This window comes from Passer domesticus, chromosome Z, assembly GCF_036417665.1.
Source record: "Passer domesticus isolate bPasDom1 chromosome Z, bPasDom1.hap1, whole genome shotgun sequence".
Taxonomy (NCBI): domain Eukaryota; kingdom Metazoa; phylum Chordata; class Aves; order Passeriformes; family Passeridae; genus Passer; species Passer domesticus.
This window is the reverse complement of record NC_087512.1, coordinates 76,630,868-76,645,876: the sequence shown is the minus strand read 5'-3', so window position 1 is coordinate 76,645,876 and position 15,009 is coordinate 76,630,868. Positions and strand designations below refer to the sequence as shown.

At 43.8% G+C, this 15,009-nt stretch overlaps 1 protein-coding gene across 1 annotated transcript in view; it reads left to right on the top strand.

The window, feature by feature from the left end:
• Window positions 1-15,009, top strand: part of LOC135291266 (uncharacterized) — a 425,721-nt gene that overhangs the window by 241,704 nt on the left and 169,008 nt on the right. The window lies entirely within an intron of this gene.

Sequence of the window (15,009 nt, the reverse complement as noted above, 5' to 3'; positions counted from 1 at the left end):
ACTGCCACTGAAGAACAGGGGTTAAACAGTGGGATGTGGGAGAGCAGTTACAGATGTGAAAGCAGCAGGTGGAGCCTCGTGTTACCTTTTTCTCCAGGCTAAATTCATGATAGCCTCAATAGGGACCCCACAGCTGCTGCATCCCAAGCTTCTCTCAGCTTGGCTGCGTGACTTCCTGAGCTGCTGCCTGCAGACAGACGAGGAGCAGCGCTGGTCTGCCAAGGAGCTCCTGCAGGTAAAATGCAAAGGGACTGCAGGTGAAAGAGGGTGCAAGGGATGGGCTCCTCCTCCATGGAAGTCCAAGGCATCAGATGAGCCCCTGTTCCTGCTCACCTCCACTCTTGGTGCTCTTCAAATGAAAATGGTGAGGAGTCCTAGACTGGGCTGGGCTGGCAGGGCCCTGTAAAGGTCATCAGGTGCAAGTGTCCTGCAATGAGCAGGGACATCTTTAAAGAGATCAGATTGCTCAGAGCCATTTGTCATCTGACCTGGAATGGTTCCAGGGACAGGGCACCTACAAGCTCTTGGGACAGCCCATGCCAGGGTGGCACCATGCCATGAGGAAACAATATCTTCCTTTGGCCTACTCTGAATTGATGCCCTGTGTGTTTAAAATTATTTGCCCACATCCTATTGTAACTTGTCCTGTTCAAAAGGTTGTCCCCCAATTTCTTCAAAGCCAATCTGAAGTCTTGGAAAGTGGCAATAAGTGGCTCTCTGGGGCCTGTTTTTCACAAAACTGAATAACTCCAGCTCTCTCCACATTTCCTGAGAGGACAGGTACTCTGTCATCTGACTGCTTCTGCTGCCCTGTTTTGTAATTTGGTGGTGTGCTCCATTTTATCCAATGGCAAAAGAATTGAAGTAGAGCAATGCAGGGTATAGAGACATGAAAAGGTGGTGCAGGAACCCAAGGAAGCCAGGCTGGCTGAGTGGTCAGAGATTTGGCTGTGGGCAGGAGGGGCTGTGGGGGGCTCACTGTGAGCCTCTGAGGGGCCCTGGTTTGTGCCCCCAGCCCACCCTTGGAGGTTTCTGGCATGCAAACAGGGAGAGCTGAGAGGGACTTGTCCCAGCCCCATCTGCTGCCTGGCACGCTCAAGCAGACAGGAACTGCCCCAGGGTTACTGCCAGGTTGTGTGGCAGAGAGGGAAGTGCAGCAGCCAGTGCCACTGGGCTGTCCCTGCTGGGAAGGAAGGTGCCATCCAGCACAGGAGGGGCAGGGCATGGAAAGGTAGACACTGCTCTGTCTCCCTGTGGAAATCAGCACAGTGCCTGTTGTTCAAAGAGAGGGACCAATGTGAGGCTTTGGAGTTTCCTGAAAAGAAGAAACTCCAAGGACAGAAAGCAGCATTTCTAGAGCACTGGCAGTGCAAAAATCCCAGCAAGATGAAGACACCTGGATAAATGGATGAGTGGGAGTCTGGGCCAGGATTGCCTGTGATGGCAAGGTCCTGCACATAAAGATGGAGGTGCAGATGGTCCCATTGTTCTACTTTGTGGGTCTTTGTAGGAACTAGAGGAATCCTCATGGAGCCAGTGAAGCACTGAGCTTGGAAAGTCATGGTTCACTGTTCTTTCTTGTTTTTTCTTTTTTCTTTTTCCTGTGTACAGCATCCATTTGTAACATCATCCAGGCCTGCATCCATCCTGGTACCACTCATCATTTCAGTGCAGAAGAAGAAGAAGAAGAAGAATTAGGTGACGAGAATGTAACAATAATTTCAAGATGTTATCTTCATAAGAAATTTAGAGTAGAATTGTAGAGTAGGATTGTAGAGTAGGATTGTTGAAAAGTTTTCTAGAATAGGATTATAGATTAGGATTGGAATTAAATAAAGTTTTGGAAACATACTCATTTGGAAGACTCCCCTCCTTCTGAGCCCTTCAGAAGACACAACATTTCCTTGTTTTTTATTGGTGCTAAATCACAGTTATGGCTTATTTTTTATGGTTTGTAAGTGGGGAATGCTCTTCATGCATCCTCTCCAGACCACACTGCCTTTGCAATATGACCCACTGGCCTGTTTTTGCCCAGCTGTGGTATTTCTAGTGCAGGCAGAAAGGGCAATGGCATTTGCAGGAAAACCAAAGGAGTGGGGCAGCCAAGACATCCAGTTTAGATTCAGGCCTGCAGCTGTGACTCGAGAACATTTCTTTCCTGCCACTTGGATTTGTATCCCCAAGTGCAATCTCTGGCAGAAGGAGAGCCTTGCTCAAGTGAGAAAGCAGAAGGATGAGAGAGGGAGCTCTGAAAGGTCTCCTCTGGTGCAGAGCTGGCAGCGCCTGTGAGGTGAGAGCGGGCCCGGCCTTGGCCGGGGTGCAGCCCCAGCAGAAGCCTGGCAGAGCCTGGAGCAGCCTGAGCCTGGGCAGAGGCAGGCTGGAAGGAGGCCCTTGGAGCTGCAGGAGGCAGCAGCCGGGCCCTGGGTGCCTCTTCCTGGCAGCGGGCGAATCCTCCGCTCTCAGAGCCCAGGTGGCAGCTGGCTGCTCCCGAGGGGAAGCGTAGCCGTGCTGGGCACAGCCCAGACTGGAGGCATTGGCCGTCTGGAGTCTGCCCAGGAGCAGAGAAAGGCCAGGGGCAGCCCAGGGCCGGTGGCCTGGCTGAGGATTCCTACTCTTCTGCCGGCTGCCCTGTGACTCCTGGCAAAGGGCAGCAGTGTGTGCAGCACTCTGGGCAGCGGCGCAGGGAGCCGGGCTGCTGGGCAGGCTGGAGCACAGGGCAGCGTCCTTCAGGCACGGCACTTCTGCCAGGGCAAGCCAGGCCAGCCTGAGGCACTGACAGCTTGGCAGCTCCCATCTGCAGGAGCCAGTGCCTCCCACAGCTCTGCCAGGAAGTGCCTGCAGGCCTGCAGTTCTGCCCTGAGCCACAGCAAAGGTGTGAAATGCAGAGTGTTTTGCAGAAATATTCAGGGCCACTAGGCCAGCCTGCTTTGTGCTCTCTGGAGCACAGCAAGCGCTGTGCAATGCAGCTCTGAGCTGCTGGGATAGAGGTGTTAGAAATAAACAAACTCTTAGTTACCATTAAGTGGAGACAAAGTCATTAAAGCAAACGAGAACCGTCTTCTTAGTAAGGATTCAACTGAGCCAGCTGTGTATCTCTGTCTCCTGAGAGCTGAACATAGACACACACCAACACAATGCTGTTTTTGATTGCTTTTCACAGCCTTGGGTGATCCCTGTCCCCTTCCCCTTTGGCTGGGTGCTAGGCAACTTATGTCCTCTCCTGACAGCCTACTTTTCTGTCCCCTCTCCACTTTTCCTACTTCTCTTTTGTTCTGGTGTTCAACCCTGCCCCTTTTCCAGCTCACAGCAACACCCAAGAAATTAACTGGAAAAAATGCAAACCAGAACTAATACTACCTAGCACCAAACACTTTTGTACTTTTTTCTAGTAACGTTTTGGCTGCAGCAAAATATTACCTCCTAGCTCCCTGAGGGAATCACGAGCCTAATTTCAACATGCTTTTGGGATGGTGATGCATCTTCAGTGTATAGGTTTTCTTTTGGGAAGTGTATAAGGACATGAGTTCAAGGCTGCAGGACAAACCAGTTTTTGTTAGTTAGTAATTCTTCGTTATGACCTTCCCATGCCTAGTTTTTAACCTTTCTGTAATCTCAAATGACCTCAGTTCTGTGATTATTGCATCTGCATACTAGCTGCAAAAACCCAACATTAAAAGCCATGGTCATATTTTGGTTGAAAATTAAGAAAACATGCAAATTAATATTTCAGTGATAGCAGTGGCAGACCTTTTAGGTTTAATCCTATTCCTGCTACTTTCAGAAACCTGCTCTTGACTTCAACAGGAGCTGGCATGAGTGCTTAACCATGACTAAATATGGAAGGTAGTTGTTAATGATTTTCAGCAAGAAAATTATTTTATATACACTGTAAACAGAAGTGGCAAATAGTCAGAAAACTCTGCAACTTAAAACCTGCTGATGAAGCACTTCTGTGTATACAGACCTAGCCTTCAAACACCTCTCAAAGATCTGTGGAGTTCATGGGAACCTCTAGTACCTTTATTTATAGTACCTTTATTTATAAAGGTATAAATTTTAATTTAAAGCTGTGAACAGAAAGGGAATATTTAACCACGTGCAATGTCTTTAGACACTGCAATCAATGTTTTCTTTTGCTCTACCACTCTCCAATGTATTTGGGAAAATAATCTTTATGCAAACCTGTGTGTCAGTGTAGTTAATCACAGTGGTATTGTGTGGATGGATGTACATACAAAGTCTTGAGACAGAAAATATAAGTTTAGACTTTGTTAATTCTTACTAATAGATTAGGAGTGCTTTGGTTGATCTGATCTGGTGGGGTTCCAGTATCTCTTATTTTAAGGCAGTCTGTAAGATATAACTCTCTACCTCACACACAAAGTAGGTGTTCTGTCAAACAAACAAAACAAAACAAAACAGCTTGAGACAATTTGAAGTTTTTTGAGAATTATAGCCCATGCCTTGTTTGTGTATAGTGACTGTTTAGTGAATTAACACTCCCAAAAGGCAGATTTGGATGCAGCAGTGGGGAACAAAGTGACACAGACCCCCTCATGCATCCAAAGGAGATCCCTTTATTGTAAACATGGCACCCTTTTTATGCCTTTAGTCTCAACCTGACATAACTGAAACCAAACCGAGACCTAACAGAACTGAAGAGAAAGAAGGCACCCATTGGCTGGTGCTTCCAAATGTCAGAGATGAGCTTGCTGCCAAGCCCCGGGATTGACTGCCAGGGACTTCTCCCAGTCAGATCTCTTAGGAAGCTGCAAGCATTTCACCGGCCAGATGCCGAGGGGGTGTGGAGTTCAGACCAATGAGAATATGCAGACTGGGTCTTTCAAATGCTCTGTATGAGGGGTAGGCTGGGAAATAAACCCTCTCTGTGCCACACAAACCTTGGGGCTCAGCGATCTCTGTCTCCTGCACCCACAACCCCCAGACGTGACCTAACATGTGGTGAACCCCAGAGTGATAAGAACTCAGAAGCACAGAGCAAAGGAGACACATGGCGCTAGAGCTGGAAATCGGTGTACAACCGGATTACAAGCAGCGTAAGAGCTGGGAAATGGTGTTGGAACCGGATTACAAGAGCAACAGGCCCAAATTGGTGTTTGGAACTGGAGAAATACAGCCTGGGAGCTGGGAATGGTGACAGAACTGATATGGTGAAAACCTGGGACTTTGCTAAGTAGCATAAAGTGCTGCGAAGTTTCTAGCCCTGTATTTGTGGACTGGAATCACTTAGGAGACCATGGGAGCTTGGATGTCAGGACCAGAAAACTCTGTAACGAAGGTACTGATTTTCTTCCTTCAAAGAAGAGGGATAGACCACAATGAACAAGCTCTACAAGCTTTATTCACATGGCGCGAAAACCATGAGCTGCACGTATCAAAAGGGGATGCTTTAGATTTTCCCTTTTGGGAGAGGGCTGGACAAAATATATTTGAGGCAGTCTCATTTGGCGATGATGCAGCCATCGGTATTATAAAACCATGGACACTTGTTCTGGACTTATTAAAGAACTGGATTATGGAAGGCAAAGGGGGAAGGGCAGCAGAGCAGCCGCCTCTTCTTTCCACCCTGTGTGCGAGCTGGCATTGCCACGGGAGCCAGCAGGCCCCGGCTGCTGTGAAAACGTGCTCTGCTACTGGGACTGTGGCTGACCAATGTGGAGCGGGTGTGGGAACCAGCACAGCCCCAGGGAGTGGGGAAATCCCGGAAAATGGAGACCATCCGGGGGCTGCCGGAGCCAAGGACACCGATGTCATCCAGAGGGCCGGTGGTGCCGATTGCACAATCCAGACACGTGGAGAGATGGCGGCCGCCACAGCCCCGGCAGCCGACCCGGGCGGGCACACCACGCCGCCCTGCCCTGGGGGAGCAGACCATGTGGGGAATGCTTCTGTTCCCCCCCGGGGACACCATGCCATGCAGCTGCTCCGAGCCCTCCCGGGTTACAGGGGAATTCCGCAGCCATTACACCGTGCCACGTGGCCGCTGAGATCGCCCCCCACCATTCGCACCGGGGCTGCCGCAATTCCCATCATCATGGAAACCGAGTGGGCTGGCTCCAAAGTCACCCCTCCGTGGAGCCCAGCGCGTCTGCATCGGGAGTGGCCCTGCCCCCGAGCCTGCCTCCAAGGTCGGATCTGAGAAGAGCTGCAGACACCAAAGCCAGAAGCAGAGTGTGGGAAAAGCACCTGCGGGGGCCCAACCAACAAAATACAGTGGAAAGAAACCTGCCAGGGTGTGGGGCCGTGTCAGCAATAGCAAGCAAGCCATCCTGAAAAGATGCTGCTGGCCACATGCCACGGCCATTTCACAGCAGCTGAGAGAGGGCCACTTTCTCACCAAGTCCAACAGAAAGCCAACATTGCCCTACAAAGCTTTTCAAATCAAGGCTGTCATGTTCCAAAAACTCTAACAAACACACTGAAGGGTTATCACACAAAAGTTAGAAAAATGTACAACTGTTTGTAAAATATGCCTTAGAGTTCATAGTACAATACTCATTATGACTGTTTGCGATTGTTAGGACCAAAATCAATAGGCCTATGATTGGGAAAATGTGCTATTTCTTCTTCAGGCAATAACTGCTGTGCATCAAGGAAGCCTTAGTATGTCTATTAATATGTGTTTTCCTAGTACTCCTACTAATTATTATTGCCTTGTTTCAAGAAGGATGGTTAAGATCCAAGGGATATCCACTAAGATACTAATTTTTAAAAAAATATCAATTTGTCATAACCAAATTACTGCTGCAAAGTTCTTTCACTGAAGTTCTACCACTTGTCATCATTTTGTCCTAGATTGCAAGGAAATGTGTGTATTCCATTTGCCATCTGTTAGAGGTGTGGCTCTGTTATCTTCTCTTAATTGGGCAGTTTTCTTTATCTCTTCCATGACCAATCCTCCCTCTGGGGACACATCTGCTGTTAATGGGCCATTGAGTGCCACAGCATGACTGATAAAACTACATCATCCCACATTGTGAGAAGCTCTGCCCAGAGGGAGGAGCCAAGCATTCCTAACTGGATATCATCTGAGATTTTGGACACCAGGACAGCCTTTTCCACTGGATTCCCAGAAGAGCAGCTGCCTTTTCCACTGGATTCCCAAAGGAAGACCAGACCCATCTACACCACCACTGGATCATCAGAGGATGACTACACCTTTCTACAGGATCACTGCTTCAACAGAACCACACCTGACACTCCAGGAGGATGGCAGCCACCATTCCAATTGGACTGCTACCAACCCCCTGACCAACAGGTGTCTGTTGGAATGCTGGAGGACACAAGGCAGATGATGGACTTTGGACCTGGTTAACATAAGAGATTTGATAACAGGATGCCTTGGCAAAAGCAAATGGAACTTTGAAAGTCAGACTTAGATTGCAAGAAGATTAAATCAAAGAGGTTTATCAGAAAAAGAAAATCCCATTAAACTCTGCAAGCAAGAGATGTTGTTATATGCATAAGTTTGTGTATGTGATTTTAACCTAATCATTGTAGTACACATTACTAGTCTCCCTGAAATAGTATATAAGTTTTTGTATCCCACAATAAAATTGGATTCTGATCACCGAGTCAGTCTTCCCCGTCTCTCTCCATCGCTGACAGGTGTCAGGTTGTATTCTGACTCTGGCAGTGTTGTTTTGTATTACTGCATTGTTTATTTGACTTTTATTTTCTTCCCTAATAAAGAACTGTTATTCCTGCTCCCGCATCTTTGCCTGAGAGGCCCCCTTAATTTCAAAACTACAACAATTTGTAAGGAGGGGTTTCACATTTTCCATTTCAGTGGAGGTTTCTGCCTTCCTCAGCAGACATCTGTCATTTCAAACCAAGACACATTTTAAAAGTTAAAAGTCATCTATTAAATCACTAACTAAATGTATAACTTTTAACAAGGGGAGAAGGGTGGATTGCTTGCACTGTTATTCATGTCTAAAGTTTTCGTGCACTAGATATTAGTAAAAGTTTGTTTTTAAAGTATAAATACAAAAAACCTCCCCCAACCAAGCTCATGATCCTGATCAAGCCATGAACTTGGCTGGTAAAGAAAAATATATTATTAAACCTAGATTCTCTTTTTCCATTGAGAGAAATGAAAAAAGCCTCATCCAGAAGAGGTTTTTCTCAGGTTCTCATAGTGAAAAAGAGACTCAGGCAGAGCTCAAAACCCATGTTTTGTCCTTATTTTTATTTATTATACAAAGAAAAAAGGGGGAAAAGGGGTTGTTGTGAAGGTGCATCTTTGACTCTTAAGTAAATAATATAAAAGTATAATAACCCTATGATATTCAGCTGCCTAAAATACACTTCAGTGGACACTGGAAACCACAGACAAGCATCCTGAAGTCTACCTACCTCATGGACAGTTCATATAAGAACTTGATTTGTTTACAATCTATTCCTTAAAATATTAGACCACATCCTATTGTAACTGGTCCTGTTAAAAAAGCTGTCTCCCACTTTCTTCAAAGCCACCCTGAAGTTTTGGGAAGTGGAGCTAAAGTCTTCCTGGGGCCTGTTCTTCACAAAGCTGAATAACTCCATGTCCCTCCACATTTCCTGAGAGGAGAGCATTGCTGGCCAGGGGTCTGTGTCAATCCATGAACGGGACGGGAATGCTGAGGAACGCGCCTCGAGCTGTTTGTTTTCCAGCTGTTTGATTTCCACTCTCATTACATGGTTATGACAATGGGAAGATGCCAGCATCTCACATCCCCGGCAGCACACAAAGAACTTAATGTTACCTTACCTTAAAAAAGTAAACTTTTTTGACCAATCCCACAAAGCAAAAGCATATTGGCAGTAGTTCTATCCAACCCCTAGAAGCACAGGTACCTTTGGTTAAAACAATGCTTGCTTTCTTGGAATACAATACCCACTTGTAAGCCTTAAAATACAATGCACAGAGCTCCATTATTAAGCTCAGAAGTTCCTAATATCTCACTAGATATACTTTTCTGTAGCTTAGGGAGTTATTCTAGCCAAGTTTTAATACAAAGACCATTGTTCTATTTACCCTCACTTTTTTACGTCTTATGTAATTTTGCTGCTGACTTATCTCATGGCTGCTGCTTAGCTCTAATCGCAGTTCTTATGTCTTTGAGCCCTGCCTTTTGCAGCTTTCCCAAAACCTTCTGACTAAAAAACCCTTCATAACAATGTCATTTATTAACTGCCTTGCGTTTCATAGCTTTACTATGGTATATCTGCTTTTTACTTGCTTAAAGCATCCTTTTTGCTCACCTTAAGCCTTGCTATTTTACAACACAGCAATTTTAATGTTGTGTAAGTCCAGTCAGTTCAAAGGGCATAAGTCATGTCTGATAGCAATTACAAGTCATTGTCAGAAGAAGTCTCACCTGTTCCAAGGTCTTAATTCAAAACCTTCTTCTATGTCAATACCTTCATCCACCATCTCTGTGAGATTTTGAGAACTTTCTGTGAATCCATTTCCTACCTATGTCTCTTGTATGCTAAACACTTCTTTGATAGTTTTGTCCATCATTTGTGGCACACACTGACGTATGCAAGGTATTACTACAGTATTACTGCCAAAACATCCAACACATATAGACCTATTTTACAAAGTTCCCTTTGTCAAGGTGCAAAGCTCCATCCTAGGAACAAATCATCTAACCAGGATCCAGCATCTTCTTTAATTGGACCTGTCAAATCTTTCAGCTCTTGTATGTTTTTGTGGATGGATTCAGAATGATCAGACAGGTTCACGCAACACAATCCACAAATTCCTCACAACCATGTCCATGTGCCAGGAAAAAGAAAAAATCAACAGCTGCTCTATTTCAAAGGGTAGCATGCCCAACAATCTTAACATCTGTTTAACAGTGATATTAAACAGATGTTAACATCTGTTTAATATCACTGTGTTATTGCAGTGATATTGGCATTAGTTTGTTAAATTGTTCAACAATTAAAAACAACCAACATCAGTGTATCATTCAATTTTGCTCCATTCTTTTCGTCAGCTAATTTTTGGCAAAAGATCCTCCCATATCTTCCTCAATTTAAAAACGTTGCTTTTGACCTTTAATAAAAACTTCACCTTTGAAAACCCAATAGAGGGAATCTATAACGTCACAAAACAAAAACCACACTTTTGCCAAAAAAAGCTCTACAAAACCAACAATTGACACATTTATAAACAGCATAAAATCAGAGTTTGCAGGTCCCAGCAATGAACAAGGAACGTCAGGTGTGACCCGTGATCCCTCTGTTCAGCTCACGTCTGCGTACTTGCTTCTACAGTCTTGGACTCATCAACAACTTCTGGGGTGTGATATGGTTTGATGCTTTTCACTGGGACCCACTTAATTCCTGCACCTGTAGAGACAGAAGCATACCCTTTGCCCCAAGTGGTTAACCAGAAAGGACCTTAAATTTGTCCTGTCCCAGGGTTTCTAATTAAAACAGGGGGATTTTTTTTTCATTTTGCGTGTGTGTTATTTGAAAAATGCCTAAAAATTGGTAGATCAGGTTCTGCAACAGAGCAGTTCAAGAAATTAAAAATATATAAAGCTTTGTTCAACCTCATCTGTGGTGTGATCTCTACTCCCCCCCTCATTCTTGATCAAGAATCTGTTCTAATGTCTGATGTGTCCTCTCAACAATTGCTTGACTTGTGGGAGAATGGTGACAAACAGCCCAGTCCTTTAAAAATGTGGCAAATTTTTGAGATATATATGCAGGACCATTGCTGACTTTTACTTTTTGGGGCACACCCAATGAAGCAAAAGCTTGCAAAAAATGTTGACAAGCACAATTACCTGTTTCACCTGTGTGAAGAGAAGCAAAAACTGCACCAGAGAACGTGCCCACTGAAACATGAGTATTTTTCAATTTACCAAAGGAAGGGTATTTAGTGATAGCCACAACTGCAGGCTCTGCAAACACCGCGTGTTGACCGCTCCTGTAGAAACAGAAGGCTCACAAGCTGGCAGTCAGGGCAAGTACTGATGATAGCTTTAGCCTGACTTTTAGAAATTGGAAACATTTGCACAAGTGAAAAAAGACATGACTCAGTTTTGCTTGTTCAAAAATGTTTGCAAAGTGTTTGAAATAACCATTCCCAGTTTGTCTGCTCTCACATTTTCTTCCACTAAAAATCCAGGAAGTGAAGAATGAGCCCTGATGTGAGAAACAAAATATGGATTAGTTCTATATTGCAATGATGTATAAAGACAGGAAAGCCAACAATATAAAGTGTCGTTACTAACATCCTTTAGAACTGATCCTTCTAATCTTTTAACCACATTAGCAACACAATCTCTGATTAAAGTAAAAGGTTGTGGGAAGAGCTGAAAAGCATGAATCACAGCAGCAAGCTCAACAATCTGAGGAGATCCTTCTATTATTTGAAAATCTGATTCCCAGGTTTTAGATGTTTGGTTCAACCAAATTACAACTGATGTATGACTTTTCCCAGATCCATCAGGGAAGAAAGTTATTGCATTTAAAGGTTCCTCACTTAACATAGGTTCCTCTCTAAAACTCAATTTTGCTTGCAATAATTTGTGAACCACGTAAGGAACAGAACAAATACCTGGAAAATTTAACAATGCGTATTATAAATCATCAGAATTTTGCATTGCCCAATCAAGAGAATATTTTTTTCAGTGGTAAATAGATAACTGCAAATTTTGACTTGCTAAACTGAACAGTATTGTTCTGGCCTTAATGACAATTTGTGCTACCATCCCTAACACTGTAAAACTAGTCTTTGGAAACCTGTAGGGAAGAAAAACCCATTCTATTCTCAACAAAGGATATCTCTCAGAAGGGTCCCATTGAAAAATGAGACCATAAAGTCACATTTTTAATGTGACATTTTTAATGAAAGAAGTCCAGGCTGAAGAGGTCCCATGTCTTCAGTCACTGCATTCATCTTCCTCAGGTCATGAAGCAACCTCCAGGAGCCCGATGTCTTCTTGTGGATGAGGAATATTGGTGAATTCCAGGGACTATTCATGGGTGTGATGTGATCTTGGACCTGTAATTGCTCCATTACCAATCTCTTAAGGATATTTAATTTTTTCTCTGTTAAAAGCCATTGATCAATCCTTATAGGATTACTGTGTGGCAGGGTGCCCTCAAACAGGGGGAATAATGTGCATTGACTCCATGATTGCAGAAGGCTAAGCAATTGCTTTATCGAGCTATACTATATTATAGTATAGTACAGACTGAACAATTGCTTTATTAAGCTATGCTATATTATATTACACTACTACACTATACTACTAGGAAAAACCCATCTCCATTCCCAGCCAGTCCAACACACTGGATCCAATTGGGCAAGGAATCCAACACCAGCACCAGAGTCCAATTAGGAAACTACCTTTTGGTAAACAACCTCCAGAACACATTCCACATGTGCACAACAACAGGTGCAGAGATTAAGAGAAGAATTGTTTTCTCTGAGCTTTCTCACAGCTCTCAGGAAAATCCTGGCAGAGAATGAAGTCTCTTTCTGTCCACAGAATATGTGAATACCACAAGAGGATGATTGGATTTCCAGTTCAGGTTTAAAGTGGTAGGTTTTGATGTGGTTTCCATCACAAGCCGACTTTCGACAGTTTTGCTCCCTTCCCTGAGGGTGAGAAGCTTCTGAACAACAAAAGGACACACTGTGGCTGTCCCTTCTTCAGGAGCTCTGCTTTACACTGTGTTTTCTTTTTTTCTCTCATCACTCCTGTATCTGATACAGAAGAACAGGTAGTGTTGGCACAGTAACCAGCTGCCCCAGGAGCCCTGCCAAGAAAGGCACAGGAGCAGAGCTCCAAGTTCTTAGCAGTAGGGTTATAAATAAAGTTAGCTTTTGTAGGCGGGGTCATGAATTGTTAATTAATGCAATCAATTGTTATGCTTAATTTAGGTAATGAGTTATAGAGTAATAAGTTACGGAATTAAATGTGCTGAAATAGGAATGCATGCCCAGTAGAGGGAGGGTGGTGAGATCTGGGTGAGGGAATTTGCTAGAAAACTGCCTCAGGAGATGATGACATTAATATCAAACATGATTGCAAGAGCAGCCAGCCAATGAAGCCTCAGAACTCTGGAATGATTGGCCAGAGATGCACCATCTTATGGAGCAACCAACAACCAAGACAAGGAGCAAGCAACAGGTGGATTGAGAGCGCATCACTCCTGTGGCTTTAAGAGACTTTAAAAGCCCCGGGTGCTGAGCACCTGGGTCCTTCTGCCCAGCCCGTGCCCAAGGAAACACCCTGTGCAGCACGCAGCATTGTTAGCTTGGAACTCGGACTTGCCGCCCAGGTCCCAGGCTCACCCTGGGCTCTCCTCTGCGCTTGTCTTGACTTTCAATAAACAGGCCCTAGCCTTTGGAAAGATCTTGGCTTCATTTTGCCAATTTCACTCAGCAGTGAGGTTCTTAAGACAGGGTGGCCAAACAAACCTTCTGCTTGTGTTGGGTTTTCACCAGCTATCGGTCACGCGAGTTTTTCAAATAGAAAATATTTTCTGCTGAATCATGACTCCTGTCACAAAGTGTTAACTATCCAAATCTAGCATACAAATTCCACACTGAGAGGAGCTAGAAATAAATTTATACTTCTTGTACTAGAGCAATTACTTTCATCTATACTACAACACTTATCTTTCAACCAAACAAGGTTGCCACATAAAGGAAGGAGGTCAAGGGCTTCTCTTTTCTTGGCTATTTTTCCTATTCTTTTTGCTTTGTTTTGCCCTGTTGCCTCATCACAAATCAATATGGAATGAGATTGGTTTGCCGGACAGCAAGCTGGCACCTGATGACAATAAACTGAATAAATGTGGAAAGTGGAAAATGGAGTGAAATTTCTTACATGGCGAAATAATTCACCTCTGTTAACTGTGCTATTAGACATCTTAAAAAAAACCCAGAAAAACAAAAAAACCAAAAAAAACCAAGAAAACAAACAAACAAACAACAACAACAACAACAAAAAAAAAAAAAAAAAAAAAAACCAAAAACAACCAAAAACCCAACAGATGAAAAAGTCACTATGGCTTTCAGAATCCATTATGATACAGGGTTGGATATATAGAAACAAATAATGTAAAGAAAAACCCCTTTTCTTTGACTACATTAAACAAATGTTAGTGGTGGAACATCAGTTACTGCATTAACCTAACTAGTGACATGTGCTCTGTATGCATGACCACTCTGCAGTCAGGTTTCTTGTGTGCCATCATGATGCCTATTAAAGATGGAGATCATAAAAGGATTAAGGAGCCTGTCACATGCATTGTTTTCTGCTCTATTTCCTAGCCTGAGGGATTAGTCGGTGTAAACAGCTCAGGATCTCCACATTTTCCAGATGAGTCTGTGAACAGAAAACAGTCATGAGAGCATCCAATATGAAACTTGGAAAGAAACGTGACTGAAGGCTGTCCTGACTTGGAAAATGATTGGTGCTGATTTGCACTGTTGGAAACTCCTTGCTCTATGGAACCTCTTGTTTTCCTGACAATGAAGTCTGTCATTCCTGAGTAACAGCAGGCTCACACTTCCATAGCAAAAAGGAACCATCACAGCACCTAGGTGTATTTCCAGTCAATCACAGTCCATTTATACCTCACTAAGCCATTATGAAAGCTTCCTTATACATTTTACATCTTATTAAAAACCTATAGTATTTGTTTAAATAATTTAACCTTGGAGACAGGAAGTTTTAGAAGTGACTCTCACAGCTGATGTTCTTTAAGTTGCTTGCAGCTGGTTACTGCATAAAGCAAGCTGCCGAGCTGGATGTCAGGTCCCAATATCCCTAAAGGTTAGTAGATGATCTGGGTTCCAATTGCAAAATCAGCATTCAAATGTCATGTAGCATCAGATATTTCAAGTATGAAGAGACAGGGTTAGCTTCTTCTCTAATAAAAAGAGTTTCCTATCTTATAGGCTGGAGATGATTTAAACAATTTAGAAGTGATTTAGAAATCACTTGGGGTGATTGAAACAGAACT